The sequence below is a fragment of the Rana temporaria genome, chromosome 7 (assembly GCF_905171775.1).
Source record: "Rana temporaria chromosome 7, aRanTem1.1, whole genome shotgun sequence".
NCBI classification, from domain to species: domain Eukaryota; kingdom Metazoa; phylum Chordata; class Amphibia; order Anura; family Ranidae; genus Rana; species Rana temporaria.
In genome coordinates this window covers 79,712,912-79,728,134 of record NC_053495.1, presented here as the reverse complement: position 1 = coordinate 79,728,134, position 15,223 = coordinate 79,712,912, and the positions used below count along the sequence as shown (strand labels likewise).

The 15,223-nt window shown below is 46.9% G+C and overlaps 1 long non-coding RNA gene across 1 annotated transcript; it reads right to left on the bottom strand.

Moving 5' to 3' along the window:
* Positions 1-10,472: 10,472 nt before the first annotated feature.
* Positions 10,473-10,864, bottom strand: LOC120944826. Its single transcript, XR_005750483.1, has 2 exons — positions 10,825-10,864; positions 10,473-10,581 (listed from the first exon to the last, which is right to left on the bottom strand). It is a non-coding gene; the product is annotated as an uncharacterized LOC120944826 (long non-coding RNA).
* Between the last annotated feature and the right edge of the window lie 4,359 nt (positions 10,865-15,223).

The window sequence follows — 15,223 nt, the reverse complement described above, 5'->3', positions numbered from 1 at the left end:
GCCACTTTTTCTCACGGGAAGGCGATTCCGGCTCTCTACCGGCATGTGGAAGGCAATGTCCATGCCTCGCTGGACAGGGCGGTCAGTGGTAAGGTGCATCTTACCGCTGACTCATGGACCAGCAGGCATGGACAGGGACGTTACCTGTCTTTTACGGCCCATTGGGTGACTCTGCTGGCAGCTGGGAAGGACGCAGGGCAAGGTACAGTAGTTTTGGAGGTTGTTCCGCCACCACGCCTCCAAAACACTACTACTGGTTGTGACACACCTCTCTCCTACACCCCCTCCTCTTCTTCTTCCTCTGTGGCCTCTTCCTGTGGTGATGTTTCCTCAGAACCAGCCGTGCTCCGTAGGCGTACAAGGGGCTACTCAGGAATGCAGGCCAAGAGATGCCATGCGGTGCTTGAGCTGGTGTGCTTGGGAGACAGGAGCCACACTGGGGAAGAGGTTCTTTCAGCTCTGCAGGGGCAGGCTCAGAGGTGGTTGACGCCACGCCAGCTGAAGCCTGGAATGGTGGTCAGCGATAATGGCACCAACCTCCTCTCTGTCCTGCGACAGGGAAAATTCACCCATGTGCCCTGTTTTGCACATGTCCTGAATTTGGTGGTGCAGCGGTTCTTGGGCAGGTACCCGGGCTTACAGGATGTCCTGAAGCAGGCCAGGAAAGTCTGTGTGCATTTCCGGAGGTCATATAATGCCACTGCTCGGCTCACAAACCTCCAAAGGGAATACAACCTGCCCAAGAACCGACTAATCTGTGACATGCCCACCAGATGGAACTCTACGTTGGCCATGCTGCAGGCGCTGCACACGTAGCAGAGGGCCATCAATAAGTACCTGTGCCAATATGGAAGCAGAACTGGGTCAGGGGAGCTTGGTTTTTTTTCACCACGCCAGTGAGCCTTGATCAGGGATGCATGCACTGTCCTGTCACCATTTGAGGAGGCCACGAGGATGGTGAGCAGTGACAGTGCATGCATCAGTAAGACTATCCCTCTTATTCACATGTTGGAGCACACGCTACAAGGAATAATGGACAGGGCCCTTCAGGCAGAACAGAGGGAGGAAGAGGAGGACTTCCTTACCTCTCAAGGCCCCCTTTATCCAGACACTGTTCCTGCTTCCCCACCTAGCACACAGGAAGAGGAGGAGGAGGATGAGGAGGAGGAGGATGATTGTATCAGCAGCATGGAGGTGGAGCCTAGCACTCAGCATCAACAGCAGCAGTCTTCAAGGGATCATTTACAGTCCCAAGGAACACGTGGACTTTTACGTGGCTGGGATGAGGTGGCTGCGGATCCTGTAGTCCTCAGTGACCTACACTGCATGGCCTCCCTGATCCTGCAAAGCCTGCGTAAGGATCCTTGTGTACGTGCTATCAAGGAGAGGGATCATTACTGGCTGGCAACTCTCCTTGATCCACATTACAAGAGTAAGGTAGTGGACCTTATGTTGCCATCGCAGAGGGAGCAGAAGATGAAACTTCTGCGGGAGGCCTTGCAGAAGGCTCTGTGCAATGCATTCCCAGAACCAAGGGGATTACCAAAACCTGGCCCTGGACAACGTCTTGCTGAGGCTTCGGTGAGTCAGAGAAGGAGCGGTGGAGAAGGTGGCCGTCTGACCGATGTGTTCATACAATTTTTTAGTCCGCAGCCTCAAGGTCTGACCGGTTCCAGCAACCATCGCCAGCGTCTGGTTTACATGGTTCCGGGAATACCTAGGGGCAAGATCCGACTTGGACACCTTCCCCACCGAAAATCCTCTGGTTTACTGGGTCTTGAGGATGGATCACTGGCCAGAGCTTGCACAGTACGCAATTGAGCTACTGGCTTGCCCTGCATCCAGTGTTCTTTCAGTGTGCACATTCAGTGCTGCTGGAGGCTTTGTGAACAATCACAGGGTGCGCCTCTCCACCGACTCTGTTGATCGACTGACCTTCATCAAAATAAATCAGGCTTGGATCAAGACCAGCTACCAAGCACCTGATGCTGATGTTACTGAATAATATTTTTTTGTTGAAATGTCAGATCCCTTTGAGACTGCGTATGCTGATGCTGAGTGACTGTCCTGTTATGCTTCTGATGGAATATCCTTCTCCTCACTTTTCTTGCTGATAGCTGGTAAGAAATGTTGTGTTTCTGGGCTCCGCCACCAGTGCCTAAGGCCTAATTTTTCTGCCCCTGTTCAACAGGGGAGCCTAATATCAATTTTTGATGCAATACTTTGCACATGGCTCCTTGTTGCGCTCCAATGACAGTTATTGGGAGGGGTTGCAGTGTTGTGTTGTACCTAAGGACACATTTTTCTACCCCTGTTTAACAGGGGCATCTAATAACAATTTTTGATGCAATACTTTGCACGTGGCTCCTTGTTGCGCTCCAATTACAGTTATTGGGAGGGGTTGCAGTGTTGTGTTGTGCCTAAGTTACAATTTTTCTGCCCCTGTTTAACAGGGGCATCTAATAACAATTTTTGATGCAATACTTTGCACGTGGCTCCTTGTTGCGCTCCAATTACAGTTATTGGGAGGGGTTGCAGTGTTGTGTTGTGCCTAAGGCCTAATTTTTGTGCCCCTGTTTAACAGGGGCGCCTAATAACAATTTTTGATGCAATACTTTGCACGTGGCTCCTTGTTGCGCTCCAATTACAGTTATTGGGAGGGGTTGCAGTGTTGTGTTGTGCCTAAGGACAAATTTTTCTGCGCCTGTTTAACAGGGGCGTCTAATAACAATTTTAGATGCAATAATTTGCACGTGGCTCCTTGTTGTGCTCCAATTACAGTTATTGGGAGGGGTTGCAGTGTTGTGTTGTGCCTAAGGCAAAATTTTTCTGCGCCTGTTTAACAGGGGCGTCTAATAACAATTTTTGATGCAATACTTTGCACGTGGCTCCTTGTTGCGCTCCAATTACAGTTATTGGGAGGGGTTGCAGTGTTGTGCCTAAGTTCCAATTTTTCTGCCCCTGTTTAACAGGGGCGCCTAATAACAATTTTTGATGCAATACTTTGCACGTGTCTCCTTGTTGCGCTCCAATTACAGTTATTGGGAGGGGTTGCAGTGTTGTGTTGTGCCTAAGGACAAATTTTTCTGCGCCTGTTTAACAGGGGCGCCTAATAACAATTTTTGATGCAATACTTTGCACGTGGCTCTTTGTTGCGCTCCAATTACAGTATGTTTGAGGGGTGCCCTTTTTTCTACAATTTTGCTTTCACAAAAAAATAATGGCCCCCCACCACCCCTAAAATAATCGAGATATTGTTGCCACACAGCACGTGCGCAAGCAGTATTAAATTACTTTTTTCTTAGAATAATTTCATGTTGTGCAGGGACATTTATAAACACGTGCCACTACTATAGACACACAGCAGGTGTGATATTTAAAGGAATTTTTCATTTATTTTTTCACTTTAAGCATCATTAAAATCGCTGCTCCGGAAAAAACGTCAGTTTTTAAAACTTTTTTTTTCCATTGATACATGTTCCCTGGGGCAAGACCCGGGTTCTGAAAGACGTTTTCCAACATTATATTGAATATTGCTCTTTAAAATGACCGTTTTTGAATTCGAACGTAGTGTTGTTCAAGAATATTCGCATTGCGAATATTCGTTACGAATATGGCATATTCGAGTATTCGCGAATAACTCGAATTTTGCGGCCTATATTCGCTTTTCCGAATATTCGTATTTTTTCAATTTTATTTTTAAAACAGATCACATCCTAGTGATCTACATCGACGTCTAAAAGCATTGCTGGTATGATTAGAGACCCTGGGCCGAGTAGCCGAGGCGATCCTTTTATATTGCCGAATATTCGCGATGCGAATATTCAGCAAAAGGAATATTGCGCGATTATTTTCTCCGCCCTTCTTTTGCATCAGAGCCAATCAGAGTTTTCCTACCACAGTTGTCAGAGGTTAGCAACCTCCATAGCAACCAATAGGAACCTGCCTGCACGACCATTATATAAGATCACTACCAGCAGTATTTCAGTGCAGATTCACAAGGTATTCTGTGTCTCATTCATCTTAATGAAATAATCCATAATTAAGCTAAATAGATTCACTCACCATCATTCTCTGCCATTCATACAAAGGGACACCACCACCAGCTTGTTCTCATATCATTCTGCCAGCATCCCCCGCCCCAAAGGCTCAGCCAAGCACCCTTTATTTACCCAAAACAGGAAGTGCTCACTGCACCAATTAAACACCTCCCTCATGGGAGTGGTTAACACATGATGTTCCACTGACACAGCTAACACCATATAAGGACGTTCCTTCTAACAGGAAGTCCCATAGAATACATGAATAGAATATAATACAATGGATACAATACAATGCATAGAAGTACATACAATGCTGCTAAAGTCTTATGGGCGTGTCCGGGCGGGGAGCGCATGTGCCCCTCCAGAAATGTCCATAAGCTCTTAATATTAATCGCCTGATAGAATCCTAATCTGCGCCATTCCATAGAATAATGCATATCCAGATTATACCCTTATTATGGTGGAAAGGAAGCTATCTACAGGCGTACGCCACGAATCGCAAGCCCTGCTGATCAGACAAGACCCAGATAAGAGCGCACATCTGTCCATAACCACTCGTGTGCTTGCGGAGTGAGCGCACCCCCTCCCCAACGATCGTCTGTGCTAAATGCACAGAGGGCCCCTTGTGGGGGCGGACATATGCCCACGCCGCAAACATCAAACTCCGACCTCAAGACATTTTCTACTACCAGACGAGATTCAACCAGCCTCAGACTGCCCCAGTCAGTTCTATTTAGAGCGGGCTGCGGAAGTACTAAGACTGGGTGCCATTATGACAATACATCTTTAAATTTCCACAACATCTTAGAGCTTAGAGCATCAGCATTGTGCTTCCTATAGTGCTTTCAGTTCTGATTTTCCAGCTTCTAAACTGCTTTTTTCAAAGCAAAAGACCCAACAGCTTTTTTAAAAGCTCAGATTTGTGTTGTTTTGTCCAGGTTAGTGTAGCTTAGTGTTAGATAGATTTCTGTGTAGTTAGTGTAAGTGTACATAGTGTAAGTGTACATTTCTTTAAGGTAGCTTAGTTTAGTGTGTGTTTAGTGTCTGTGTTTTGTGTAAAAAAACAAAAAAAAACAAAAAAAATGTAGCTTTAGTTTATAGTCATATAACTTTGTGTAAGTAGTTAGTGTTTGTTTAGTGCATATTAGTTTAGTATTTGTAGTCCTCGTCTTTGTCCTTGTCAGTCAGTGTAAAGTAAAAAAAAAAAAAATTTAGGTGTAGTAGTTTTATTATAGTTTAGTAGCTGTCTACGTTTTTGTCTGCGTCTTTGTCTGCGTCTTTGCCTGTCTTGCTAAAAAAAAAACCACTCCTTTCTCACATTTCCCCCCCCCAATAAAGTTTACCCCCCCCCACATCAGCAAGTATGAGCAGCATACGTGGCCGTGGCCGTGGCAGCAGGGGTAGGGGAGTTACTCCCAGTGCTGGGTCGCTGCCAGCACGGGGTACCTCTCGCGCCCCTACTAGTGGTAGAGGATCAGGTGGAAGGGGAGTCCGCCTCATCCGCGATTTTTTTCCCTCGGGCAGCCGCCCAATATTGCCTTCTCACAGCAGTGCCACTGAGTCGTCAGTCCCGACTCCCAGTAGCACCACCAGTACACCGGTGCCTTTAGTACCCACCCCCAGCCCCCAAGAGTCCAGCCTCTTACTGTTTGACAGCGACAGTGAGAGGGATATCTTGGGGGAGGCCCTGCATCAGGCAGACATCCAGTTCTGTCCTGATGGTCAGGACCTTTTTGAAGGGATGATGGAGGAGGAGGAGGATGGGGTACCTGCTGTCAGTATCCCAGAGACATCCCTTCCAAGTGGTGCTGCTGTTTTTGTGCAGGAAACAACCGCACCTAGTCAGACCCAGGCGTCGGTGAGGGGACAGCGGAGCCAGGCTAGCGGCTCCATGTCAGCTGTTTCCCTCAGACCACCACATTCCAGCCCTGGGTCTGACATATCTGGGGGCGAAGACGATGGTGACACAACATGGGTGCCACCTGCCAGTGCCTTGTCGGTTCACAGCAGCAGTGACGACGAGGAAGGTAGGCACCCTGGGGAAACGGTGCGCCAGGTCACCAGGGAGACCAGCGTCAGGGTCTCCACTGGTGATGGCAGCAGGAGGTGTCAGCAGCAGCAGCAGCAGGCAGCTCCACCTGTGCGCACCGAGTACCAGCAGGTGCAAGTCAGAGTCACCCCATCTGACAGGAGGGCGGCGCTGAAGTCACCTGTCTGGGCCTACTTCACCCTGGTAGCAGATAACCATACTGTAGCCATCTGCCAGATCTGTCGTGCCAGGGTAAAGAGAGGGAAGTGCTTGGCTCGGGTGGGTACCACAGCTCTCAACCAGCACCTGAGAAATAACCGCTGGCGGGAGTATGACCAGATGAAGCGTGGTGGTGGTAGCAGCGCCACCACCACAAGTGAGCAGGGTACAGCAGCCCCTGCCACAGCTTCATCTGTTCCCAGCAGGTCATGCCCCCCCGCTCCCTCTAGTAGAGGTACTGGTACCGGCAGCCAGACCTCTACTTCCACAGCACCCTCCTCATCTGTGTCCTGCACTGCCGTCCGACACCAGGCGTCGCTTTCCGACGCCTTCGAACGCACCACTCCCTTCCCCCCTGGAGACCAACGTGTGCGTTCCCTCAATGGGCTCCTGGCAAGGGTTTATTGCCCAACATCTGCTTCCCTTCAACATTGTTGACTGCAACCCCTTCAGGCAGATGTTGGAGCAGGCCCAACCCCAATGGCGTGTCCCCAGCCGCCATTTCTTTGCCAGGACTGGTGTCCCTGCCCTACACCAGCACATTGTGCAGAATGTAACCCTGTCGTTGGATCATGCTGTCAGCGACAGGGTGCATCTCACAATGGATGGCTGGACCAGCAGGCATGGGCAGGGCTGGTACATCAGCTTCACGGCCCATTGGGTTTCCCTCCGAGGCGCCGGGGAGGGATCGGCGGCATTAGATTTTGTGGTGCCGCCCCGGGGTGTCCAGGGGAGAACTGCTGGTCTCCGTCAAGCCACTGGCTCCGCAGCTGCTGAGCCTCCCAGCAAGCGCCCCCGTAGCTACTCAAGTGTGGGGCACGTGCGCTGTCAGACCGTGCTCCAGCTTGTTAGTTTAGGGGACCGGAGACACACTGGAAAAGAAGTACTGACCGCACTTCAGGCTCAGGTCCAGAAGTGGCTGACACCCCGAAGGCTCCAGGCAGGTATGGTTGTCTGTGACAACGGCAGCAACCTACTCTCCGCCCTCCAGGCTGGCAGTCTGACCCAAGTGCCCTGTCTGGCACATGTCCTCAACCTTGTGGTGCAGAAGTTCCTGCGCACCTATCCCGGGTTGAGTGACATTGTGCTAAGGGTGCGTAGGATTGCCAGCCACTTCAGGCACTCCACAACCGCTACCGCGTCCCTGTCCAAGTTGCAGCGGGACAACAGCCTGCCCCTTCACAGGCTGATTGTGGACAGTGTGATGCGGTGGAACTCCACCCTCCACATGCTGGAGAGGTTGTGGGAGCAGCGAAGGGCGGTGAAGGAATACCTGCTGGAGCAAGGCACTGCCGGGCCATCACAAACACTCCCATACATCACCAGTGCGGAGTGGGGGCAGATACACCAGGTCTGCCATGTGTTGGCCCCTTTCGAGCAGGCGACCAAGATGGTCAGCAGGGAGCATGTCGGCCTCAATGACGTGCTCCCTATAGTGTTCCTGCTGGACAGGGCACTAGATCGCCTGCTCGAAGCTGGGGAGAGTGCCTTGGTGGAGCAGGAGGAGGCAACACTGCTCCACCAAGACCAGGCCCAGGACGAGGAGGATGATGATGATGAGGAGGTTACTGGTGACGTCCTGGAGTCAGGGCCTGGTCAGGAGGGAGAGCCGGTGTTGGGGGCACCGATAGTCCGGGGGTTGGGCATCTCTGAGCGCGAGCAGCAGCGCCTCCAGCATGAAGAGTCGGACGTCATGGACCTGGGCAGCCATGAGGAGTCACAGCGGGCTGTGCTCTTCCCCATGGCTGCCCACATGCTGAGATGCCTCAGGAGGGACCCCCGGGTTCAGACTATCAAGTAGAGGGATGAATTTTGGATGGCTAACCTTTTAGATCCAAGATGCAAGGGGAAACTGGAGCAGCGCCAGATGGAGGAACTGCAGGCACGCATAGTCAGCCAGTTGGAGCAGGCAACTCCCCGGCCTCCAGTTGTCCCCCCTGGGGACACCCAGCAGCAGCCGAGCAGGGGACCTAATGGGTGAGATGAGGATGTTCTTCCAATCTGAGCGACCCAGTACCAGCAGCAGCAGCAGCAGTCGCCACCAGCGGCTGGCCCACATGGGGTCCGTCGGTGCTTCTGACAGTATGAGCACCGACGACCCCATGGAGTACTGGGTTGCCAGATTGGACACCTGCCGCGAGCTCGCTCAGTATACGCTGGAGTTATTGTCTTGCCCCCCCTCCAGCGTACTATCTGAGCGGACATTCAGCGCGGCAGGTGGGGTGGTCACGGACAAGAGGACCCGTCTGTCCACAGACTCCGTGGACAGACTCGCATTCATCAAGATGAATAAGTCCTGGATCGGCGGTGACTTTCTGGCACCCGCCGTCGGTTCAGGGCGCTGAAGGGTCCCTTGTCATTCATTCCCTGATGTATTTATACCTTTGAAACTCATAGTGGGCAGGTAGTGTTAAGGGCATAAATATTTCCATGCTGTGTCATTAAGCCACTATAAGGAGTCCTGATGCTGCTGCCACATTATTTTGAAAAGTAATTGCTCATCATGAATTTAAAAAGTCACGTATAGCATAGAAATAACGTTAATCAAACTTTTAAATTATGAGGCACTATGGTATAGTCAGGCTACAGCTACTTAAGGCCTGTGTCTTTCTGCTTTTCAAATTTAATCACCATGCTACTGCAACTTCAAGCTTTTGTAATTTTGCCATTATTATGTACCGATATATTACTCATACTGCTGCTGTCACCTTTTGTCCGAGAGATTTGCCACTTTCTATTACTACTGCTGCTGCTGATGGCACCTCTTGCCCGAGCTATTTGCCATTTTTATTACTCTTACCGCTGCTGCTGCTGCTGCTGATGGCACCTCTTGCCCGAGTGATTTGCCATTTTTATTACTCTTACCGCTGCTGCTGCTGCTGATGGCACCTCTTGCCCGAGTGATTTGCCATTTTTATTACTCTTACCGCTGCTGCTGCTGCTGATGGCACCTCTTGCCCGAGTGATTTGCCATTTTTATTACTCTTACCGCTGCTGCTGTTCATGGCACCTCTTTCCCGAGTGATTTGACACTATATTGTCTACTATTACTACTACTGCTGTTGCTCAGTCACGACACCTATGTCACGAGTTATTTGCCACTATATACTACTATTACCACTGCTGCTGCTGCTGTTCATCATGGCACCTCTTGCCCGAGTGATTTGACACTATAATGTCTACTATTACTGCTGTTGCTCAGTCACGACACCTATGTCATGAGTTGTTTGCCACTATATACTACTATTACCACTGCTGCTGCTGCTGTTCATCATGGCACCTCTTGCCCGAGTGATTTGACACTATATTGTCTACTATTACTACTACTGCTGTTGCTCAGTCACGACACCTATGTCACGAGTTGTTTGCCACTATATACTACTATTACCACTGCTGCTGCTGCTGTTCATCTTGGCACCTCTTGTCCGAGTGATTTGACACTATATTGTCTACTATTACTACTACTGCTGCTGCTCAGTCACGACACCTATGTCACGAGTTATTTGCCACTATATACTACCATTACCACTACTGCTGCTGTCAAGTCTTGCCCAAGTGTTTAGATGCTATCTAGTACTCTTACCACTACTGCTTGTAAATGTTGCCTGTGTGATAATTACATTATATTTTAATACTACTGCTGCTGCCTTCATGCTGAGTAATGCTTCATGACCTCTCTGGCACAGCGGATCCACCAACAGCCTCCGCTACAAGCTACCAGACCGGATCATAACAGCAAGTGTGACTAAAACACTGAACTTTATGTTAAACCCTGGTTTGCGGCCTTTATACTGCAACCATTATCCTGTCTGCAAGAGCAAATCTGCACTCTCTCTCTCTTTCTCGCTCTCTCTCTCTATATCTATATATATATTGTAGCTTTTGTTATATTAATTTTTCAACAGTTTAGTTTGTGTTAGTAGTGTCTGTGTCCGTGTATTTACGTTTGTGTTAAATAAAATAATAGTATAAAATGTTTTTGGTTATTATGAAGTTAGATGTGTTGATGTTGATGTGTTAGATGTGAAGTTAGATGTGTTGAAAAACCTAACAATCTCAATAAGAAAGGAAACATTTTAAAAGAATACCAATTTTTATTAAAAGAAAAAAAAAATTAAATGTAATTATGCATGAGCTTCTGAAGCTCAGCCATCGCGTCAAAATTCTTCCTCTGCTGTTGCTCCAGCTGTTGGTTTTGGAGGTCTAGGATCCGCATTTTCCGGCGATTTGAGCGGATTTTATCATTGGTCCTCTGGATCAGACTTTGTTTTTCCTCCATCTTTTTTAAAACTGTTAGGATATAAGAAAAAAAATTAGGATTTCAAAGACCGTTACCAAATAAATAAAATATTTATGTTGCTTATTAAACAATCATTATCATGTCTATACAATTGTTATGTGTCTAGCACATATACTTCTATCATAAATACCATATTATTCTTCTGAAATCTGACGGGTGCGCTTTAAATGCTGTCCATTTTTATATCTACATCTTATTGTTGAAATGTTATTAATCTTTGTGCACATATTTACCCTCCTGACTGAGGCTCACAGGAACCGTCTCATCCTCCTGCTCCTCTTCTCCATCACCCGATTCACCAGGATTTTGGGGGGGGGGGTTGCAGCTCCTCCTCTTGCTCCTCAACAGGAGCTGGGGGTGGTGAACACTGGGAGGGCCCTGGCTTCTCCTCATCCCTCTCCTCCTGTGCATCCTCCTCCTGCTCCTCCTCTTCATCCTCCTCCTCCTCCTCTGCAGCCTGTCGCCTTGTGCGCTTGGGGCGCACAGATGGTAGAGGAGCTCCTATAATAACACAATGTTCATATATGTAAAAATGATTTCTAATAACGTATGCAAATTCTGTGTACTCTGCTGTATTGTATATGAATACAAATTTATTTATATAGACAGTTAACCAATGGGATAATGTTATATTAAAGGGTCTTGCTGGCACTACAGGGGACTGAGTGTGAGCTGGGCTGCCACCATGGTAAAATGAGCTGTTTGTGTTTCCCTGTATTATTCTGACGATCTCATGTTAAAAAAAGGGCCTGATGGAGTACACGGGATTACTATGATAACCCCACGCCTAGCACAGGAATTTAGTGGTAATTGAGTTATAAAATACCACCCCTTCCCCTTTAACCCACCACACCACCACTTTAATTCCATGGTTTAACTTGATGGAATAATGATAGAAAAGGGGGAGAAGGTTTCAATTCACCCTTTTCTCATGGGAAAGCGGCAGGACTTAATAAAATTAGTAGAGACGGTTTCAAGTTCCCCTTTTGGGAACCTAATAGGGCTCTTTAGGTGTAAGCTGGTCCTCCTGACGTGGCCTAGTTAGCTGGAAAACGTGTATTTCCCGTTTTTTGGGTGAGCACGAGGTGATCACGCTGCCTACACATGCTTTTCCCCGCACTTTTTAGGCCTGTGGGCCTGGTACCAGTTGGTTCTGGAAAAATCCAGTGTTAGTTAGGGGTATATAAGTAGGGTTCCGTCAGCCTTGCTCTCAGTCGCCTCAGTAGACAGGACTGTGGTGTTCCCCAACCCCCGCCCCCCTCTTTTCTTTTCGTCGCGGCTGCTATATGGGATGGTCACCTTTGTTTTAAAAAATAAATAAAAAATTTTAAATTATACTAAGGGGGACAAATCTGTTTAGTTTAGTTGTTGTTGAATACATTTTAAAGTTGGAATATATTTATGTACAGCCTGAGCCGTAGTGACTACTAGGCTGTTTTTTAAGTTATTAAAGTATTTATTTAAAATATATGTCTGAAATCCAATAATAAAGCAGCCTCGGCCATTATTAGTCCAATAATGGTGTGTCTTGTTTATTTAGTTTAATTATAGTTAATAAGTGTTCCTGTCTGCTGTCCCATGTCTTTTTTCAACAGTACTATGAATACCGTGGGTGGTGATATATGTTACCACAACATGGCGTCTGGGTTAACAACATCTGCCCTAAGGTTAATTACATATGACCTTACATAACTGTCACCAATAACTTACCTGGATGAAATTCATCACGGATCTGTCTGACCTGGGCCATGTGGCGCCTCTTTAGGTCAGACCACTTTTTTAGAATGGCCATGTGGTCATGTGTGCGGCCATGGACTTTCCGCAACTCCCGCAATAGGGAGCAGACAATTTTTTTTTTCCTGCTGCCTCCGAAGTTGATCGTATCCCTGTTGCAGGAACCTCTGCAAGATGAAGAACAAAGTATATTTTAATACTTTTGTTTAAACCCTTATGGATATATGACGTTAATGTATGGTATTCAACAATTGGAAGCATTCTCGCCTTATTAATCACTGACAGGGGTAACATGACAGATTTTATATCTTGCCATTTCGGTCGCCACCTTTTTTGCATAAATATATCAGCCATTATCATTTGCATAATTATGTATATATGAGTAACATCACAGGATACACGTATAGGGGAGAAATGAGTTGCTATTCATCTGACCGCTATAATTATTTTTTGACCCTTATACTGGGCCTGTACAATAGATTATTTTTTTTCATCCCTATCTTTATATATGAACAATAATATGTTAGTTTCTTTTGACTTTTTGATGAATTAATTTTGAATAAATAATGGAGTTGATGTTATTTAAAAACTACAACTACCATCATGCTCTGATACACCATGTAGTTCAACGTCACCAGCTGTACCACAATTATACTTTAACTCCCAGCATGCCTGGACAGTCAATGGCTGTCCGGTAATACTGGGGAGTTGTTTTGCAACAGCTGTAGGCTCTGTTTAGGAAACAGTGCCGTACCGGACGTTTTTCTTTTTTATTGTGGAGGGGAGGGTGGCTATGTAGGGGTATGTGTATATGTTGTGTTTTTTTATTTTTATTTAGTGTGGTGTAGTGTTTTTATGGTACAGTCAGAGGGACGTGGGGTTCACAGTAGTTTCCCGCTGAGGGTTTGAGCTGCAGCGCCAAATTTGCTTCAGCTAGAAGCACACTGTAAGCCCCAGCCCATGTGAATGTACCCTGTACATTCACATTGGGGGAGAGGGAGGGGGGGGGGTTATTGCAGCCAGTTGCATGCAGGGAGTTGTAGTTTTGCAACAACTGGAGGCACAATGGTTGCAAAACACTGCGAGTTTGTTACCTAAGACCAGTGCGCCTCCAGCTGTTGCAAAACTACTACTCCCATCAGGCATGGTCTGTCAGTGCATGCTAAGAATTTTACTTTTGCTGCATCTAGAGTGCCACAGTTTAGAGACCCGTGTATAGTGGTCTGAAAAATGTGGGCCTGCAGAACTTGCAAAACTAGAAGTCCCAGCATGCCCAGGCATGCTGGAAGTTGTAGTTCTGCAACATCTAAAGGGCAATATGTATTCGAACGTCGTTGGGCCTTAAGGACCCTGAAGTCAGGACGTTCGCATACGTCCTATGTCCACAACATGTTAATTATGCTAAATAGCAAGGAAAGTGCCTAAATACACATTTACCAACCAGGGTGTCTGCAGCTGTCCAGGCATGCTGGGAGTTGTAGTTTTGCAAGAGCTGGAGACACTCTGTTTGGCAAATACTAATATCTGATCTTATATCCTAACTTTTAAACTTGTCTAAAATGCAGTTAAAGATAATGAAAAAACAGTGGTGAAATTACTTACACTAATCAGCAGTTTTTCCTCACTGGATGAAAAGTTACTCCCCACCATCTTCGCTTCGCAGTGCAGCACAAAATCGCGATCCGAAATTCGACTGGCAAAGATCCATGAAATGATCTCCGTTTTCGCGTGTTGTTCGCGCGCCTGCGCATGCCCGGACGAGGATTTCGCAATTATTTTCGCATTCGCATTAGCGAAATTTCGCAATATTGTTTATTCGATAAAATATCACGAATATTCGATTTTAGCGAATATTTCTCGAATATTCGTCTATATATTCATGATATATCGCGAAATCGAATATGGCATATTCCGCTCAACACTATTCGAACGTTTGAGTCCCATAGACTTCAATGGGGTTCTAAATGTTCATGCGAACCCGCGGTCTGTTCGAACGTTCTGGTGCGAACCGAACCCGGGTATGTTCGGCTCATCCCTACTGCCAAGGAGTTCCCCGTTCTGGCAAACAAAGCTATTTTGACAATGCTCCCATTTTCCACTACATATCTGTGTGAGATGAGCTTTTCAAGCCTGATTGCTATAAAAACTAAAGACAGAGAGAGACTGAGAGCTGTTGACGAAGAGCTACGTGTGTGTCTTTCTTCGATTCCTGCCAGAATATCAGCTTTGTGTTCAGCCAAACAGGCCCAGGTTTCGCACTGAGTAAGTAAACAGAAATATGAACAATTATGAAATACTTTATTATTTCATAATAAAGTAATTATAAAATAATTTCTTTGTGTTTATTTGATTCCTATTCAAGAGAATTACTTTATATACAGTACAGACCAAAAGTTTGAACACACCTTCTCATTCAAAGAGTTTTATTTTCATGACTATGAAAACTGTAGATTCACACTGAAGGCATCAAAACGAAATATAAAAATAAATAAAATATACAGTATTTCATATTCTAGATTCTTCAAAGTAGCCACCTTTTGCTTTGATTACTGCTTGGCATACTCTTGGCATTCTCTTGATGAGCTTCAAGAGGTAGTCACCTGGCGCAGCACCCCATCACTCTCCTTCTTGGTCAAATAGCCCTTACACAGCCTGGAGGTGTGTTTGGTGTCATTGTCCTGTTGAAAAATAAATGATGGTCCAACTAAACGCAAACCGGATGGAATAGCATGCCGCTGCAAGATGCTGTGGTAGCCATGCTGGTTCAGTATGCCTTCAATTTTGATTAAATCCCCAACAGTGTCACCAGCAAAGCACCCCCACACCATCACACCTCCTCCTCCATGCTTCACGGTGGGAACCAGGCATGTAGAGTCCATCCATTCACCTTTTCTGCGT